Source organism: Apus apus, chromosome 3 (assembly GCF_020740795.1).
Source record: "Apus apus isolate bApuApu2 chromosome 3, bApuApu2.pri.cur, whole genome shotgun sequence".
Classification (NCBI taxonomy): domain Eukaryota; kingdom Metazoa; phylum Chordata; class Aves; order Apodiformes; family Apodidae; genus Apus; species Apus apus.
The window spans coordinates 48,376,294-48,392,752 of record NC_067284.1 but is presented as its reverse complement, the minus strand read 5'-3'; the positions used below and the strand labels follow the sequence as shown (position 1 = coordinate 48,392,752).

At 42.0% G+C, this 16,459-nt stretch overlaps 1 protein-coding gene across 6 annotated transcripts in view; it reads right to left on the bottom strand.

Moving 5' to 3' along the window:
* Positions 1–16,459, bottom strand: part of PLCB1 (phospholipase C beta 1) — a 406,490-nt gene that overhangs the window by 310,080 nt on the left and 79,951 nt on the right. The gene's annotated exons all lie outside the window — the stretch shown is intronic.

The window sequence follows — 16,459 nt, the reverse complement described above, 5'->3', positions numbered from 1 at the left end:
ATTTGCTAGGTCAATAATTCACCACAATCCACTAAAATTGATAATGGTTTCTTCAAGAGCAGTTAAAAAAAAAGAAAACAATAACAAAGTTTAAAAGGTTCCCAATATTGTATTTATAGTTAACTATAATTAGCTCTGCAGTATCACAGGAATACAGCACAGAAATGATATCTATAAATCAGATTGCAATTTTAATCTCACACTTACTCTGCAAGGACTGGCATAAACAATTGCAACTACTCCTCTAGATCTTGATAGTCTTAATCCACAGTGCAGTCTGCACAGTCAATGAGACTCCTTGATGTTTTGTTCTTTTGACTACATCAAGAATTTGAGCACAGCCGAATGTCAATTCCTACCTAAGAAATAACAGGATAGCTTCTAATCAGAAAACCATCTGATTCCACCTTGGTAATTCAGCCCCAGCAAGCAGCTGAGAACAGTCAGGTCTTTGGGCTGCTGTTGTCAGAGAAAAGGCTGAGGCTGTAGGACCACACCAGGTTAAAGAGACACAAGGAAGTAAACATCCCTACCCCAGCTAGTACAGAATTTGACAGAGGTCCACCACCCAGAGGTCCTCTCCTTACTTAATCTTACTTATACTTAGCTGCTTATTCTATTCAAATGTAACCTTCTGGGCTACTTACAAGCCCTGCTGAACAACAGTTAATAAAAACAAAGCACTGATTTTCAATAAAAGGATGAATAGCAAGTGCTAGAAGTGTTAGCTTGGTTACCTATATGACATCATACTGTATTAATAAAATAAATAAATAAATAAGGAATAAACCTTTCTCTGTTAGGCAAGTAGACCTTTTATGGGACACAGAAATGCTGGTTGTGATCTGTGGTGTTTGAACACTATCAAAAGCTTGTCTCTACCTTTGGGACATACATGAGCTCTGTGAAGGGAAAAAAAGAAAAAGCAGGGGGGGAAGACCAGCCTAATGGCAAATGTGGATGTATAGCAGCTCAAAGTATAAGGCACACTGCTAGATTCCTTGTTTTCATCTGTATGCCAGGAACAACTGACCTAAGGCAAGACCTTTTTATTGTAACTTTTGGCAGATCCAGTCAATACCCATTCTTTAAAATTATGTTTTTTGAGTGTGCGCTCACGTATTTCTGCTGCCATATCTCTGTCGAGTCCAGATAGGACTTCACCATATAATTATTCAAAGTTCATCTGAGAAGTGATGTAGATGCATGATACAGGAGGAAAATAAGACCAGTCAGTATGAAATTACATCCCTAACAGCACATATCTCTCTAAGCAGAAAGTACATGGCATGCTAGGACTGGAAAACTTCCCTGTGGACCCTCTTTCATGTTTCCTTCAAAATCCTTTGATTTCCTAATCTCTAGCAACAGGCAGCCTCCTGGACCTGCACTTGCAAAATCCCACTTTTACCACTGTGCAGCACAGAACAGACATCACAGATCTTACTTTCTAAAAAATATCATGTAACTGGAGTCCCCTACACCCAAGTTTTAAGCAGAGATGCTGCAAATAACATCTGAGACCTCAGAAACAGGGAGAGGGCAAAGTTCCTCAGTCCTCTCAGTGTATTTGCTGGGACAAACTTGCTGGCATGTTAGTGACAGGATGGTGCTGTTACTCATACTGTGCACAGCACTGCAGAAATGCCTTTGCCTCCAAAGGCAAAGTCACTCCTGGTTTGGGAATACTCCTGGACTGAGGGACAAGCAAGGACTAGGAGTGAGCAGAAGAACCCAGGGAAGAAAGAAGAGTATACATAGTTGGCAGAACTTGAATTATTTTTTACTTAGTCCCAGAACTACTTCTCTGAAAAATCCCAAACAGCAACAGGGGGGAAAAAAAACCCTAAATGACAAATAATTTTTAAGAAATTACTTGTTAAAAATAAATAAATAAGTGGTTTTGGATGAAGGTTAAAAAAATTCTTTAAAAGACTGATGTCCTTTTAGATTTAAATAATACATATACAGCCAAACCCTTCTTTCCCTTCCATACCAAACACACAAAGCCTACGAGCCTGCTGTCCAAGACCAAAACACCAGTGACAAGCACTGAAGAGGCACCTCAGCCACCTACTAGAATAAAGAGCCTGAGAAGAAAAAGCCTGTACTTTACTGCAGGTGACGGAGACAGCAGGGCTGGGGGACAGCAATGGCTACAGTCAGAGGACCCACTAAGCATGGACCTGCTGCCTCCAGAAGTTACGGTATAAAAGTAAAACTCAGCATGACTCAATTCAACTGAGCAGGATGTTATGAAGTTCCACTGACAAATTTTTGATGTGACATTTCAGCAAATGGCAAAATAAGCTGATCCAGTTTGTCAGATGACAAATCCATCTAATGGCCACAGGTCCTGAACTTTCGCTCTACTTAGCTGAGGGCAGATGAGGCAGATAACAGTTTATTACCTAGCTACATCTGCACTTCTCTCCTCTGCCCCTGGGACAGCCAAAACTTTTTCTACAGAAAGGTGAGAGTAGGGAGGAATGGGGGGGGGGGAGGGGTAGGGAGTGCCAAAGCCCTTTCAATATCAAATACATGATGTGAAATGCACTGTCTGCACTTGCTTTCAGTGATCTTTGCCACGTCTGGATGCATCTCCCTTGCTTTCACTCATGGCATGCTTCTTTTTGCAAGCATCTTCTATCTAGTAATAAGAGTAGGCTGGGCTGGAGTTTGCAAATGCACTGAGTGTAGGAGTCGCTCAACTCCCCCTGGAATAAATGGTACAAGTACTAGCAGTGCTAATGGAGGAAGGGAGGCAATAATAATTACTCTGAGACAGGAGCTTGTATGAATTACCCATCCTGCTCAGACCTGTGGAGGACAGAGGGCTCTCTGGCAAAGCTGCACTTTGAACATCTCTTTTGAAGCCAGCATAGCAACAAAGTCAGTGTAAATGGCAGAGCAAAACTTCAGTAATATAATTTTGCTGTGCACTACGGATAGTAGGAATGCATGCATTCTTTTCTGAAATGCACCTCTACCAAAAAGCAAAGGATAACTTTTAAACCCATGGCAGAAGCAGGTTGACATTCTTGCTAAATTGGGCTGCAAGACACCTACTCCAGGCAGGCAGGACAGCTCACGGCTTCCCTGGGAAAGAAGCTGCTACACACCCACAGACTGCCAGTTGCACCTCAAAGCTCAGCTGAGAGCACCCACCAATCCTTGTCCCTGCTTCCACAGGCAATATAACCTGATGATCTCAGTCCCACTCCAACTGCAGAAATAAAAGTTCACACAACCTGGAGATGCAAGCATTTGAGCAGGCTCTTGTTGGCATGCTGAGTTGATATATCCTATCATTTCCCTTAATTTAATTTTTGCTGACAGTAGTTAAGAAGTCTCTGAATTTGTGTTTGTTTTGTTGTTTTTTTTAAAAAAAAAGGGAACATATTTATTCCTAGCTTGTTGCAGATAGGCTGAATGCAGAGGGTCAAAAAGGCTAAATTCCCTATCCAGCTCTGGAAGCCCTGCCAGACCTGCCTCCTGGCTTACAACATGACTAAGGTGCTGCCTGTACTTTCCTAGGCAGGAACTGCTCATCTCTCACTGCAGCTCTTATTTGATTTACTTCTTTTCATTCCTTTCCTCTCATCCCTCCAGCAGACTTCTTTCTTGGCATTCCCTCCTCAGGACTGCCATTTCTGAACCCTGCCAAGCCACTGCTTGTCTATTCCAAAATTTTTCTGCAGTTACAAAAGTGATAGCATGACCTCTTGTAAAAAGTCACTTTTACAACACACCAAATGGACAGCCAGAAGACAAACATGCACTTCTCCTCCATGCACCCTGGATCAGCTGGACTTGCTGGTGTGGGAAGCAGAGGGAGTTGGGTTTCTTCTCCCTTAGCTACTGACTGCTGCTCACTAGTGTCCTCTGTCTCCATACAGCACTGGTTGGTGGATTTGGCTGCTGCACAATTTACTGATGGCTTCTTGCAGGACTGGATCAAGCCAGAGGCAAGACCTGCCTGGAAAATAAATGATCTGAGTGCAGGTAGAGACATCATTGGTGTGCCAACCTCAGCGGTGCAAAGTGAAAGGTATCAGTCATACGCAGTGGCCTGAGCAGTTTTTCAATGTGAAAGAACAGCAATAAGGAGAGCACCAAGTCCCAGTAGACTTCCCTTTGGGTTTAAACTTCTAAAGCTATTCAGCCAGCACTTCCAGCTATAGCCTCCCAAAGCAGAAAGCTGGAAGTTATCACCATAGCTGACTGCCACAGCTAACAGGTGCCCTCCGCTCAGCACACAGCTCAAGGTGCTGAGTGCACAGAGGTAGGCAAGAAGGAAGGAGAACTTTAAGACCCAATTTCTACTTCTGCTACTTCGGCTATTTGTTAAAATCTACTCCAAAATCAGCAACAGAGTTAGTGTTACCATTAGGGCCCTTCCCTTCTTAAAAAACACAAGAACTGTTGTAACTCAGCACTAAATATAAATATACTTACATAATATAATACTAGCAATTATGCCAGTCTATTTAGGGGTAGGGTCTAAAAAGTCTCCAAAGGTTACATGGGAGTTTTAGAAACAGACATTTGTTGAAAGCAAGAGAGTGGCACTCTGTAGTAATTGCTATGCTGGGGACCTGTGGGAGCCTACAATGTTACAGCTTGCAATCTGGAGTTTCTGCTTCCATTTATCTGTAGTTTCCTCTCCCTCTTAATTCTGGACCATCCAGAGTGAGTGGTCAGGCTAGCAGCAGCTGCGCTCAGAGGGACAGAAAGATTTCTGTCCCAGGAGAGCAAAAAGGTACCTTGAGGCTATGGCACAGAACATCTGCTACATGCCATCAGCAGCTGGAGACCACCTTCATTCCTCATCCTCACCAGGTTACTTGGGGACTGTCCCTACTCAAGGAGCAATCCCTCTCGATGCCTGAACAGGGGTAAGAGACCACTCTTGTCCTCAGTGAACAGACCTTTCAACATCTGCTCTGCCTCTCCTGAGTTGAGAAAGCTTCACAGCAGTAGCACAGTAGGAGTGGGGTATTTTTGTTGTGGTTTTTGTTGTTGTTGTTGCTGTTTGTGTTTTTTTGGGTTTTTTTTTTGTGAGTGTATTTTTTGGTTTGGTTTGTTTGCTTTTTTTCAAAAGGAGACCCTTAAGCAGCTGTAGAATTTCCATTTGGGCAGTGATACTCTGAGGTTCAATTTCACTTTAAAGTAGCTACAGCAGCCAAACAGATTTGCTGGCAGCCATTCCTGTCACTCAATACACCTCACTGATGCTCTCTGCCAGCAATTTCAGCAGCACAGAGCCCAAGCTGGATTTGTGTGCGCAAGGCAGGGTTTCACAAATGACCCCTTCAGGCACACAAAATCTCCTTCCCTCATGCAAACCCAAATAGACTGTTATTTCAGGCTTAAGACGTTCACTTGGACCATAATGAAGTGCCTTGGGTTTATTTAGCGTGTCATTACACATTAAGGTGTAGCAAGCACATCTTTTGACTGACCAGCATATGTAAGCAAGAGATGGAAAGACAAAGACAGCTGAAACTCAGTCTCCCACATTTGCCCTCTCCTGCAATTTCTACATACTTTTGGGGTGTTTGGAGCTAGAAGATGATGAAGTTTATTTTAAAACATCCACTTGGAAAACAGGCAGGGCAAAGAAAAAGCAGATGTACATTTTAAATCAAGATCTTAGGGAGACATTCTCTTTTAATGCTGACTGAACATCTTCTATGAGAAGAGAATTAACCCTATTTTCTCCTTTCTGCTTCTCTAGAGCAGCTCACTCCCTTCCAGTTGATACTTTTCAGAATTAGTACATCTTTCGTCACAAATCTCTTGCTACCAGCACAAATCTCTTGCTACAGCATCTGGCTGTACTTGAATTCTGACAAAAAAAAAGAAATCACATTTGTCCTCCCACAACTAGTCAAGGCAAAATAATTTGCTGGCTGATTTCAAATTGCACATGTGCTTAAAAGCATACATAAAAAAAACCTTTTAGCTTCTTTGAACCAATGGTACATGTCAAGGAGCATCAGCTTCAAATTCTACTAGCCTTTTATTGCTTGCTGTTTAGCCACAAGGGAGAAGAGGAAGTTATTCCTTTTTGTGGCAGGAAATAAACAACTGCCTTCCATTCCTCCAAAACCCACTCCTCCTCACACACACCAGAAGAACTAAAACCAAACAAACAAAAGCCCCAGAGGAAATTAACATTAAAAAAACCAAACACAACAAACCCAAAAAAACCAGGCATGGAATTCCTTAAAATACATTACCTTTGAAGAGAACATTTGGCAACCACTTCAAAATAATAAACAAGGACATGAAAACTGTATCGTATCTCCTCTCTTTGCAGAAATAAATTGAGAAATCCCATGACACTGAAGAAATACATTAGCAAAAACACCAGTGGGACTTTTTTTGTGTTTGTGTGTCTGCAAAGACTTCAGTCAGGAGACCCGTGGTGTTGGTTGATTCTGCCACCTTCAAGGACATTTAATCTTGTCTGAGGTATTTAAGGTTGGAAAGTCACATCATCTAAACTTTCCAGAATGTCATATACATTAGCTGAGGAAAAAGAAAGTTTTGGGTACTCTCCACCATCACCAAAAAATATGATATACAGGACTCCACCTACATACTTTGTATTTTACAGTTGTGTCCAGTGACCCAAGAAAATCTTTAAACAAGCTTATGTATTACATGATTTTATAATTCTTAAAATTATTCACTCAAGCTTTTCTGGATTTTGCTCTTGATTTTTAAAAACTATTTTAACAAATTTTCTTTTCAGCTACAATGACAAGAGAATTCCTTTCTCAAAACAAGCAAAAATCTGACTGTTACACACTTATGGATAGGATCTATGAATAGCTGAAGGAAGAGATGAAACCACAGGTAAAAATATCAGCACCTCTGACATCAATGGGAATTGCACCACTGATTTCAATAGAACTAGGTTTTTCATATTGCCTGCCCAAATTTCACTTCTTTTGTGTTAGTTGATTGTATTTTGGCATCTTGCCCTCCTCTTTCAAGTCACAATTTGTAAGTGAGCTTTCAAGGTCAAAAAAAGCATAAGGAAATGAGATTTCCTACTGCTAAACAAAAATGACAATGAAGTATTATGGTAGCTTTCCCAAAAGTGCACACTGGTTGTTCTTCTGATAAGAAAATAAAATCCAACAGGTGACTCAGTTGCTTTTAACTGCAACCCACAGAAGCACAGCCCCCACCTGGGAGATGCTCTGACCCACCCACAAAACAACAGCTGCACTAACAGCTCCCCATCTGTATTTTCACATGGACGCTCCAGAGCAGCAGCCTCTAAGATGCCCTCACTGCATAGAAGGCAGGTGTAATGGGCAAAAAGTACACGGCAAAATTCAGGCAGTAAATGATCCTCTTCTAAATACAAGGTGCATCTGTCTCTCTGCAGGATAATCATCATCATCATCATAGTATGTCTCGGAAGAAATCTGGAGACGTATCTTTCTGTCTGTTTTGCAAACAGAGTTAATGAGAGTCATGTGGATAATGTTTTTCATTAAATTGAGGATATGAGCCTGATTCAACTCCACTGAAATCAATGGGAGTCTTTCCATTCATCTTAATGAGGCTGAATCAACTTTTATAACACTAAATGCAAAACCCTTCACTCATTCTGCCTCACAGAAGGTATCTGCTATTTTCGGAAGAGTCTAATGACAATTTTACCACACTAAAAATTAGCCAAATCAAGTCAGGAGAAAATAACGTATATCCATGAGGGCATTTGCATTTGGAAATGCCATATGTCAGTATGAAATGTCTACATATTTTCCTTACTCTACTTTTTTCAGGGTTATCTTCATACTAAGGGAATAATGTAAAGTGCATGTGCAAGATATGTGCAGAAAACTGAATTGTAGCACAGTCTTAAATTTCATTTTTTTTAATATAAAGCAGTGTTTATATTATGAATGTAAGGAAAATAAAATGCAGCATTTTAAAAAAAGCTAAAGAAACTGCCTAATTTCTTTCAAACAAAAACATCCTGATTAGTTTCAAGCACTCATTTTAAAGGAAAAGGAAATACTAAATAAAACAACACTCTCCTCTACGTAAATTCTGCAGATTATGTATTTTAGGAAGTCCATAAAGTATTTTCAGGAAAGGCAAAAACAGAGTATGTATTCTGACTTGAACAACAGACTCCTGTATTCTCTTGTTACCTTTGTTTAAGGGCAGCACGTGGAATCAACTCCATAGATATTTTTTTCTGAATTTCTTTTATGGCCTTTTCTTTTGTTTTCACACTAAATAATGGCAAGGTGATGGTCAGGAAAGGGGGGCTACATCAGACCAAAAGTATGTCAGGAAAAGCTGCAAGGATGGATAGAATTGTTAGTATTTGTGCCACAGCAGTGCTTTGAAACTCATGCCATGCTCAGGGCTGTCTTTGGCTAAGTTCAACACATACACACTGCAAGACAGACACTACTCACAAGAACACAAATTACAGTGATGCTAATTTAATAGCTGGCAATTGGACACAGATCTGGAATGAAAATATTTTTTATTTCAGTGTTGACTTTTAGCTCTTTCAATGCCAGTTCTATCACTCCTGGCAAATAAATCTTGTCACTTTGAGCAACTTCCTCCTTTCCTAGTTTGCTCATTGTTAGCAAAGATATTGATACTTCTTTCACTCCTTGTTTTCTTTGTAAACTACATGCATTTTGCCAACTCTCCTCCCACTCCTTTGTAAGCTCTGCACTTCCGAAGGATAGAAACTCCCCCTGTGGCATACATGCAACTTCTGTTATGGCTAATAAGGGTGATATGTCAGAAGTTCATTAGGGGAGGCTGCTCTAGTTCCTTGCCCATTTCCTGTAGCTTTTGGGGATGCAATTCACCTTGGTCTGGTGCTTTGTCAACTTTTCACAGTTCCAATTACCTTATTATCTGGTTCACTACTCCAGTCAAGCCTTTTTGTTTCCTACACTGCTTTTCAGGGTCCTGTTGCCTATCATAGGGAATATTTTTTTTCACCTTTTCTTCCTGAGTGTGAAAAGCAGTGCAGAAAAACCAAGTGAACTTGCTCAGTGAACTTCCCAGCTCCTTCCCAGCTTCAAGCCTGAAGGCACATGCTAATTAGGCACATGCCAGACAGATCACATCTTATGCCTTAAGCTTTGCTCTCTCCAGCTGATTGCCTTTTATCAGCACCCTCACTCAACCTCAGCTTGCTTTCTTTTTCAGGGCTTAGCATGCACTCCACAACAAATTCTTTTAACAAGAATTATCTGGAGAGAGAAAGGTTGGAAACTGATGTGAGAAAGTAAGAAACCAAATACAGAAAAAAACACAGTTCTGGGTTTCCATGGCTAACAATAAGCTATACATGCTACCTGAAGTATGAAAATGCTCTCGAGAAGGCAGAACATTAAGGATCACCAGAAGACAACTGACTTCTATTTACAGTTTTAAAGAGAATTTCTTCCCTTGCACCTACAGTTATATCCAATGAGGTGCTCAGATCTTTTCTACTCTGGATTGAAACACAGTGAAGACGAGTCTGCACCTTATAAAAGTGATTCTGGCCACGGCTTCCAGCAGTGAGCCTTTCTGCTACTGCTGTCTCATAACTCTAACTTTTAGCTCATAAAGCTTTTTTCTCAGTTTCTCCCCAATCCTTTTCTCCTGCACCTTTCTACATCCCCTCCAAATGTGGTACTATCAGCAGGAAGATCAGGTTTTGGCTTGGTTCTGCCATGAGCCTTCCCCCTCCTATGATACTGATGCTCCTGAGGCATTAAGTACATCCCCAGCTGACTTGCTCAGCTTTTCATTTATAAAGCATACATTAAAAAAGGCATCTTGGCAAGAAAATAGAGCTATAACTACTCTATCACAGGCAATTTAACTCAGAAGTGCAAGTCAACAATTTCTTCCCCACCCCCCTCCTTCCCCCCCCAAAAAAATATAAATAAAGGGAGGAAAGGGATTGAATCCAAAAGACTAAAGCCAGCATTGATTCAGCACACCTTTTACGAAAGAAGAATAACCCAGCTTGATGGCCCTGTACCGCACTGAGTTTGCATTGCTGGCTGTGTTAGCACAACCACCTTTCTAGTTCTATTGATCAGGAAGCACCAAACCAAAAGAACATAACAAAGATGGGTCTCCACATTGTCAGTGGCACAGAAGAACATAAAAATATTTCCAAGAAGCTACAGACAAAAGCTCAGCACACAAATACACACGGGTCAGAACACTGAGTATACCAGTGTGTAAAACCATTACTGAGTATCTTCATTGTGACAAGATAACCATGAACCTATAACTGGCTCAGTCTTCAACCATACAAATTCAAGAAGATTCTGATACTTTCAAAACAGCTCAGGTCTTATTTTAAGATTATTTTCAAAAGGTCCCTACCTTAGCAGACTGATCATTCTGAAAATGTTGATTTTGGTGCTGAATATCCAGCCCTGCTTGTGGGTGATAAAATCCTTCCAGGTTCTCAGAAACACAGATAACAGACTGGAAAGATACATGAAGTTGGTGGGAAGGAAGAGTTATCTTTTCTTCCATTTTCCTCTCAATCTGTGTTTGCTTCCAGCAAGCACCTCTAGCTTCCCATTTCCAGGTTTTGTTACTTCTACATGTTAACTGCACCTATTCTGTCTTCTATTTACCTTTCCATCTGCTTTCTTCAGCATTATTTTAGTCATCCAAACACCTGACTTCCTTTCTGTAATCAAAAAGTATCCTTCCTCTCTTATCCACAGAGTCCCAAAACATACAGCTCTGAAAAGCAGCAAGGTTGGAGGGTGAAGGATTTACTCTTGCTTTCTTTGGTTTATTTGGGTTTTGTCTTCAATCACCTCTCCCCTGCTCTAGAAGCACAATGTTGCTGTTGGGACCTCTGTGATCAGATCTCTGTTAATGAGTGCACATTTCCTGCTGGATTCCTCAAGCCAGTAAAATGAAAATAAATAAATAAATAAATAAAATAGGAAAGGCTAGGCAAAAAATGTTTTTGATCTTCAGATTAACTGAATGGCATTAATCCTCTAGGATAGGAAAAAAGTAACAGCCCAACAAAACCCTTTAAAATAAGTTACAAAAGAAGACAGATACTAATACAGAAAGGCAGCCATACCAGCATGATGGGAGGGAACAAAGCAAGCCAGCTATGCCCCAAAGGATGGCTGATGCCACAGACAGAATTCAGACTTGGAATAAATTACAGGATTTTGATCCCACCCATGGCCAGCACTTTCAAAGCATTCAACACTCAACCAATGAGACCAAAATTTCAAAAAGGGTTCAGTTCGTTTTTGGACAAAAAAACCCAAGTAGCCACATTTTTCAAAGAACTTAACATCTGGTGGTGAGCTGCTTTACCATCTATTTAAAATAATCTGGTGTTAATATAGACTTCCCTCATTACTCTGCATCTCTCCGAAGTTTGCCCATACAACCTCATCTTTTGGGTGTGTTCAACATCCAATCAGTTAAACTTTTCTTTCCTGTTAGCTCCTCCACAGCTGTTTTTCTTCTAGTCTCACGTCCTCAGTCATTATGTTCTGGATTACTAGCACTGCTCTCTCCTTTGCCAGTTCACACATGTTCTGACTCTGGAGGCAAGCCAGGACTAGCTGCACACACACACCTCCCTGTTTATTCCCTGTTTAATGGAAGACAGCTTCTGGTGCCCAGGTAGCAAAAACCTTCTATTATCTCACTGAACTTTTTGCATATATTACAAGGCTATTTTGTGGCTTTTGCAAATAATGCATAAGAGTTCACAGGTGTGTGTTATGTTGCCCACATCCTCACCTCTCCCGTAACATGGCCCCTGAGTGGTCATCTGTAATCACTGAATGCAATAGGTCTAACCCAGCCTATCCCTGTTATATGCAAACACTGCAGGGATAAACAGGGAAAGACGTTATTTTGATGTGATGCATAAAGAATAACTGCATCACACTGGAGATGACTGTGAATGACTTTCTGCTAGAAAAGACCTCAGCAGAAGAAAGAGAGAAATGACTGTACAGGGGAATAAAAAAAGAACAGAAAAATATAGGACTGCCTGTACATAGTGTCAAGTTCTGCCAGTGTCCAGCCGATGCCTCTGGGAAGCCCGAAGCACAATGGGCTCTGGTGCAAACAAAAAGAGGAAGGCAACAGATGCCCACCTCCAGGGGACTACTGGGGACAGGAAGGGCAGAGTGCCACTTGAAAGCTTGGCAAGGAGGCTGCTTGGGTTCTGAGCTGTGGCAACTAGCCCCCATGGGTAAGACAACTGCAGGAAAAGCCAAAGATGGATTTTGATGGCTTCTCCATCTGTAGCTCTAGTTGCTGAAGAGTGACTGCCTGACTGCAGTGTCAGCCTTGTAGGAGGATGAGGTCTTCTAGAGCACTCACATTCTTCACTCCCACTGTGCTTGTGTTAAAATGGAAAGTTAGATTTATACTTGCAGCATTGGACTAAGATTCAGGAGACTAACATTCATTTTCTGTCTTTGCTAAATCCATAGTAGGACTGCCACTAGACCACTAATTTGCACTATGTTTCAGACTCACTCTTACAGGATGAAAATACTTCTTCCTCCCATGCCAGACTTTGCTTTGTCATTTAAGAGTTTGTTTTTCCAGAATAAGGACTAAATTCTATATTTGTTTGGAACTTTCTATCTTCAACTTAAAAAAAGAAAAATATTATCTTTATAAATTATATCAAAAGAAGCTGCATAACTCAATCAACACTTTAAACGACAGAGATTTCACTTTTGTGCCAGAATGGAAATTCACCCAGTTCAGGAACATACCTCGATGCTGTGAATATGTGCTAGTAACATCTCTCCCATTCCTATGCAACTTTTTAGTTCTGCAACATTAAATAAGGCTCTAATTAAAGATTTATGATGACCTGTCCCTTTGCATCTGGTGGCTATGTACTGCAAAGCTAGAGAAGCACAGAAAAATAAAGTAGCTGCTGTAATGCCAGCCCCACTTCCTGTAAGTGCCAGAATACCTCCTGACACCACGCTTGCCATGTAAACAAAACAGAGCTATTTCTATTTTAAACTCCTAATGATCCATTAAATCACTCTGTAGAATGAGGAGGGAAGGCGGTGGGACAGGCGTTGTGTTTTGTTTGCTGGCAATATGAGTTACAGTGTAATTTAAAAAAAAAAAAAAAGTTTGCCAAACTTTACATCAAATTTCAAATTACATTTTTGTAAATTTTAAAAGAGTTGTTTTACTATAGTGAAGGGATCTAATGCATAAAAATTGTTCTGGAGTAAAAGACGAACATTTTCTGTGATCTTCTATAGTCACATTATTGCGGACCAGAGAGAAAATAAAACCAGACTCAAAGGTGAAATAAACTTTCACAAAAGGACCAGACTGAGCTACAGCTGCTGACTAATAAATACCAGGAACTGCATCAAGACAGCAGAGCTGGTAATTCCTTGCACTGTGTTCTTTTGCACCGGGATCTAACCTCATGATAAAATAAAAATAAAATATTCACCTTTCAGTCTGAAGCTATGATAATAGATAAAGATATATTGATAACTGATAGAGATAATTGATAGAGATATAATAATAAATATAATAATATAATGATAATTGATAGAGATATACTGGGAAACAAAAAGGCAAGTGTTATTGATGGTTTAGAAGCTATGGAAATAACTGAGAAGGGTCAGGCAGGAATTAGGGCCCGTGCCCACAAAAAGGTGCTGAAATCATTAACCCATCTTAAGTGCATCTATACCAACACATGCAGCATGGGCAACAAACAAGGGGAGCTGGAAGCCGTGATGCATCAGGAAAACTATGACATAGTGGCTATCACAGAAACATGGTGGGATACCTCACACAACTGGAGTGCCACAGTTGCTGGTTACCTGCTCTTCAGGAAAGACAGACAAGGAAGGAGAGGCAATGGGGTGTCCCTGTATATTAGGAATGGTTATGAATGTCTAGAACTAGACTACAATGATGACAAGGTAGAGTGCATTTGGATCAGGATTAGGGACAAGACCAACAAGGCTGATACTGCTGTGGGAGACTGCTACAGACCTTACAACCAGAGCAGTGAGGTGGATGAACTGTTCTATAAATACCTGGGTGAAATTTCTCAGTAGTTTGCCGTTGTTCTTGTGGGGGACTTCAGTTTCCCTGATGTCTGCTGGAACTAAAACACAGCAGAGAGGGAACGGTCCTGGAGGTTCCTGGAATATGTTGAAGATAACTTCCTGATGCAGATGGTGAGTGAACCAATCAGGAAAGTTGCCCTGCTGGACCTGCTCTTTGTGAACAGGGAAGGGATGGTAGATGTGATGGTTGGAGGCCATCTTAGGTGAAGTAACCACAAATTGTTAAGAGTTCTCTATTCTTAGAGATGCCAGGAGAAGGGGGCAGCAAAACTGCCACCCTAGACTTCCAAAGGGCAAACTTTAACTTGTTCAGTAGTCTGATTGCCAGAATCCCTTGGGAATCTCTTCTGAAGGGTATAAGAGTCCAGGAATCCTGGACCCTCTTCAAGGAGGAAGTCTTGAAGGCATGGGAGCAGGCCATCGCCATGTGCTGTAAGGTGAGCAGGTGACATAGAAGACCAGCCTGGCTGAACAGGGAGCTTTGGCTGGTGCTCAGGGAGAAAAAGAGAATCTATGGCCTTTGGAGGAAAGGGCAGGCCACTCACAATGACTACAAAAATGCTGTGAGGCTGTCCAGGGAGGGAATTAGAAGGCCCAGGGCCCAACTAGAAATTGTAAAGGACAACAAGAAAAGCTTCTATAAATACATTAACAACAGAAGAAAGACCAGGGAAACTCTCCAATCCCTATTAGATGCAGGAGGAAGCATGGTGATGGACAATGAGGAAAAGGAGGAGGCGCTTAATGACTTCTTTGCCTCAGTCTTTAGTAACAGTAATAACAGGATTGGTTATGTTGAGGGAATCCAACTCCCTAAGCTAGGAGACAGGGACCAGGAGCAGAACGATCCCCCCAGAATCCAGAAGGAGATGGTCAGTGACTTGCTACACCATTTAGACGGGCACAAATCTATGGGGCAGATGGGATCCACCCAAGAGAGCTGAAAGAGCTGGCAGGGGTGCTGACCAAGCCACTTGCCGTCATTTATCAGCAGTCCTGGCTGACTGGGAAGGTACCAGCTGATTGGAAGTCCGCCAACATAACCCCCATATATAAGAAGGGACAGAAGGATGACCCGGGAAATTACAGGCCTGTTAGTCTGACTTCAGTATCAGGGAAAATGATGGAGCAGATCATCCTGAGTACTGTTATGTGGTACATGCAGAATAACCAGGTGATCAGGCCCAGTCAGCATGGGTTCATGAAGGGCAGGTTTGACTAACCTCATCTCCTTCTATGACAGGGTGACCTGCTTCGTGGATGAAGGGAGGGCTGTGGATGTTGTCTACCTTGACTTACCCAAGGCATTTGACAAGGTTTCCCACAGTATTCTCCTAGAGAAGCTGGCTGGTCATGACTTGGATGTGCATTTGCTTTCCTGGATAAAAAATTGGTTGGATGGCCAGGTCCAACGAGTTGTGTTCAATGGAGTTAAATTCAGTTGGTGGCCAGGCACAAGTGGTGTTCCCTAGGGCCCAGTGCTGGGACAGCTCCTGTTGAACATCTATATTGACTTGGATGATGAGATAGAGTGAACCTTCAGTAAATTTGCAGATGACACTAAGTTGGGTGGGAGTGTCAATCTGCTTGAAGGTAGGGAGGCTCTGCAGAGGAATCTGGACAGGGTTGACTGTTGGGCCAAGGCCAACTGTATGAGGCTCAATGAGGCCAAATGTCAGGTCCTGAGCTTTGGCCACAACAACCCCCAGCAGCACTACAGGCTTGGGCAGCAGTGGCTGAAGAGCTGCCCAGAAGAGAGGGACCTAGGGATGTTGATTGACAGACAACTGAACATGAGCCCAGGTGGCCAAGAAGGCCAACGCCATCCTGGCCTGCCATCAGAAATTGTGTGGCCAGCAGGACCAGAGAGGTGATCCTGCCCCAATACTTAGCCTTGGTGAGGCTGCCTCTGAAGTACTGTGTGCAGTTTTGGGCACCACAGTATAGGAAAGACATTGAGGTGCTGGAGAGGGTATAGAGAAAGGCAACCAGGCTGATTAGGGGTCTGGAGAACAGGTCTTATAGGGAGAGGCTGAGGGAGCTGGAGCTGTTCAGCCTGGAGGAGACTGAGGGGAGACCTCACTGCTCTCTGCAACTACCTGAAAGGAGGTTGTAGTGAGGTGGGTATTGGCCTCTTCTCCCTAGTGACTAATGAAAGGGCAAGAGGAAATGAGGTCAAGTTGCACCAGGGGAGGTTCAGATTGGATATTAGAAAAAAATTATTCACAGAATGGTGAGGCATCGGAACAAGCTGCCCAGGGAGGTGGTGGAGGCACCATCCCTGGAGGTGGTCAAAAAAGGGGTAGACATGGTGTTTTAGGAGA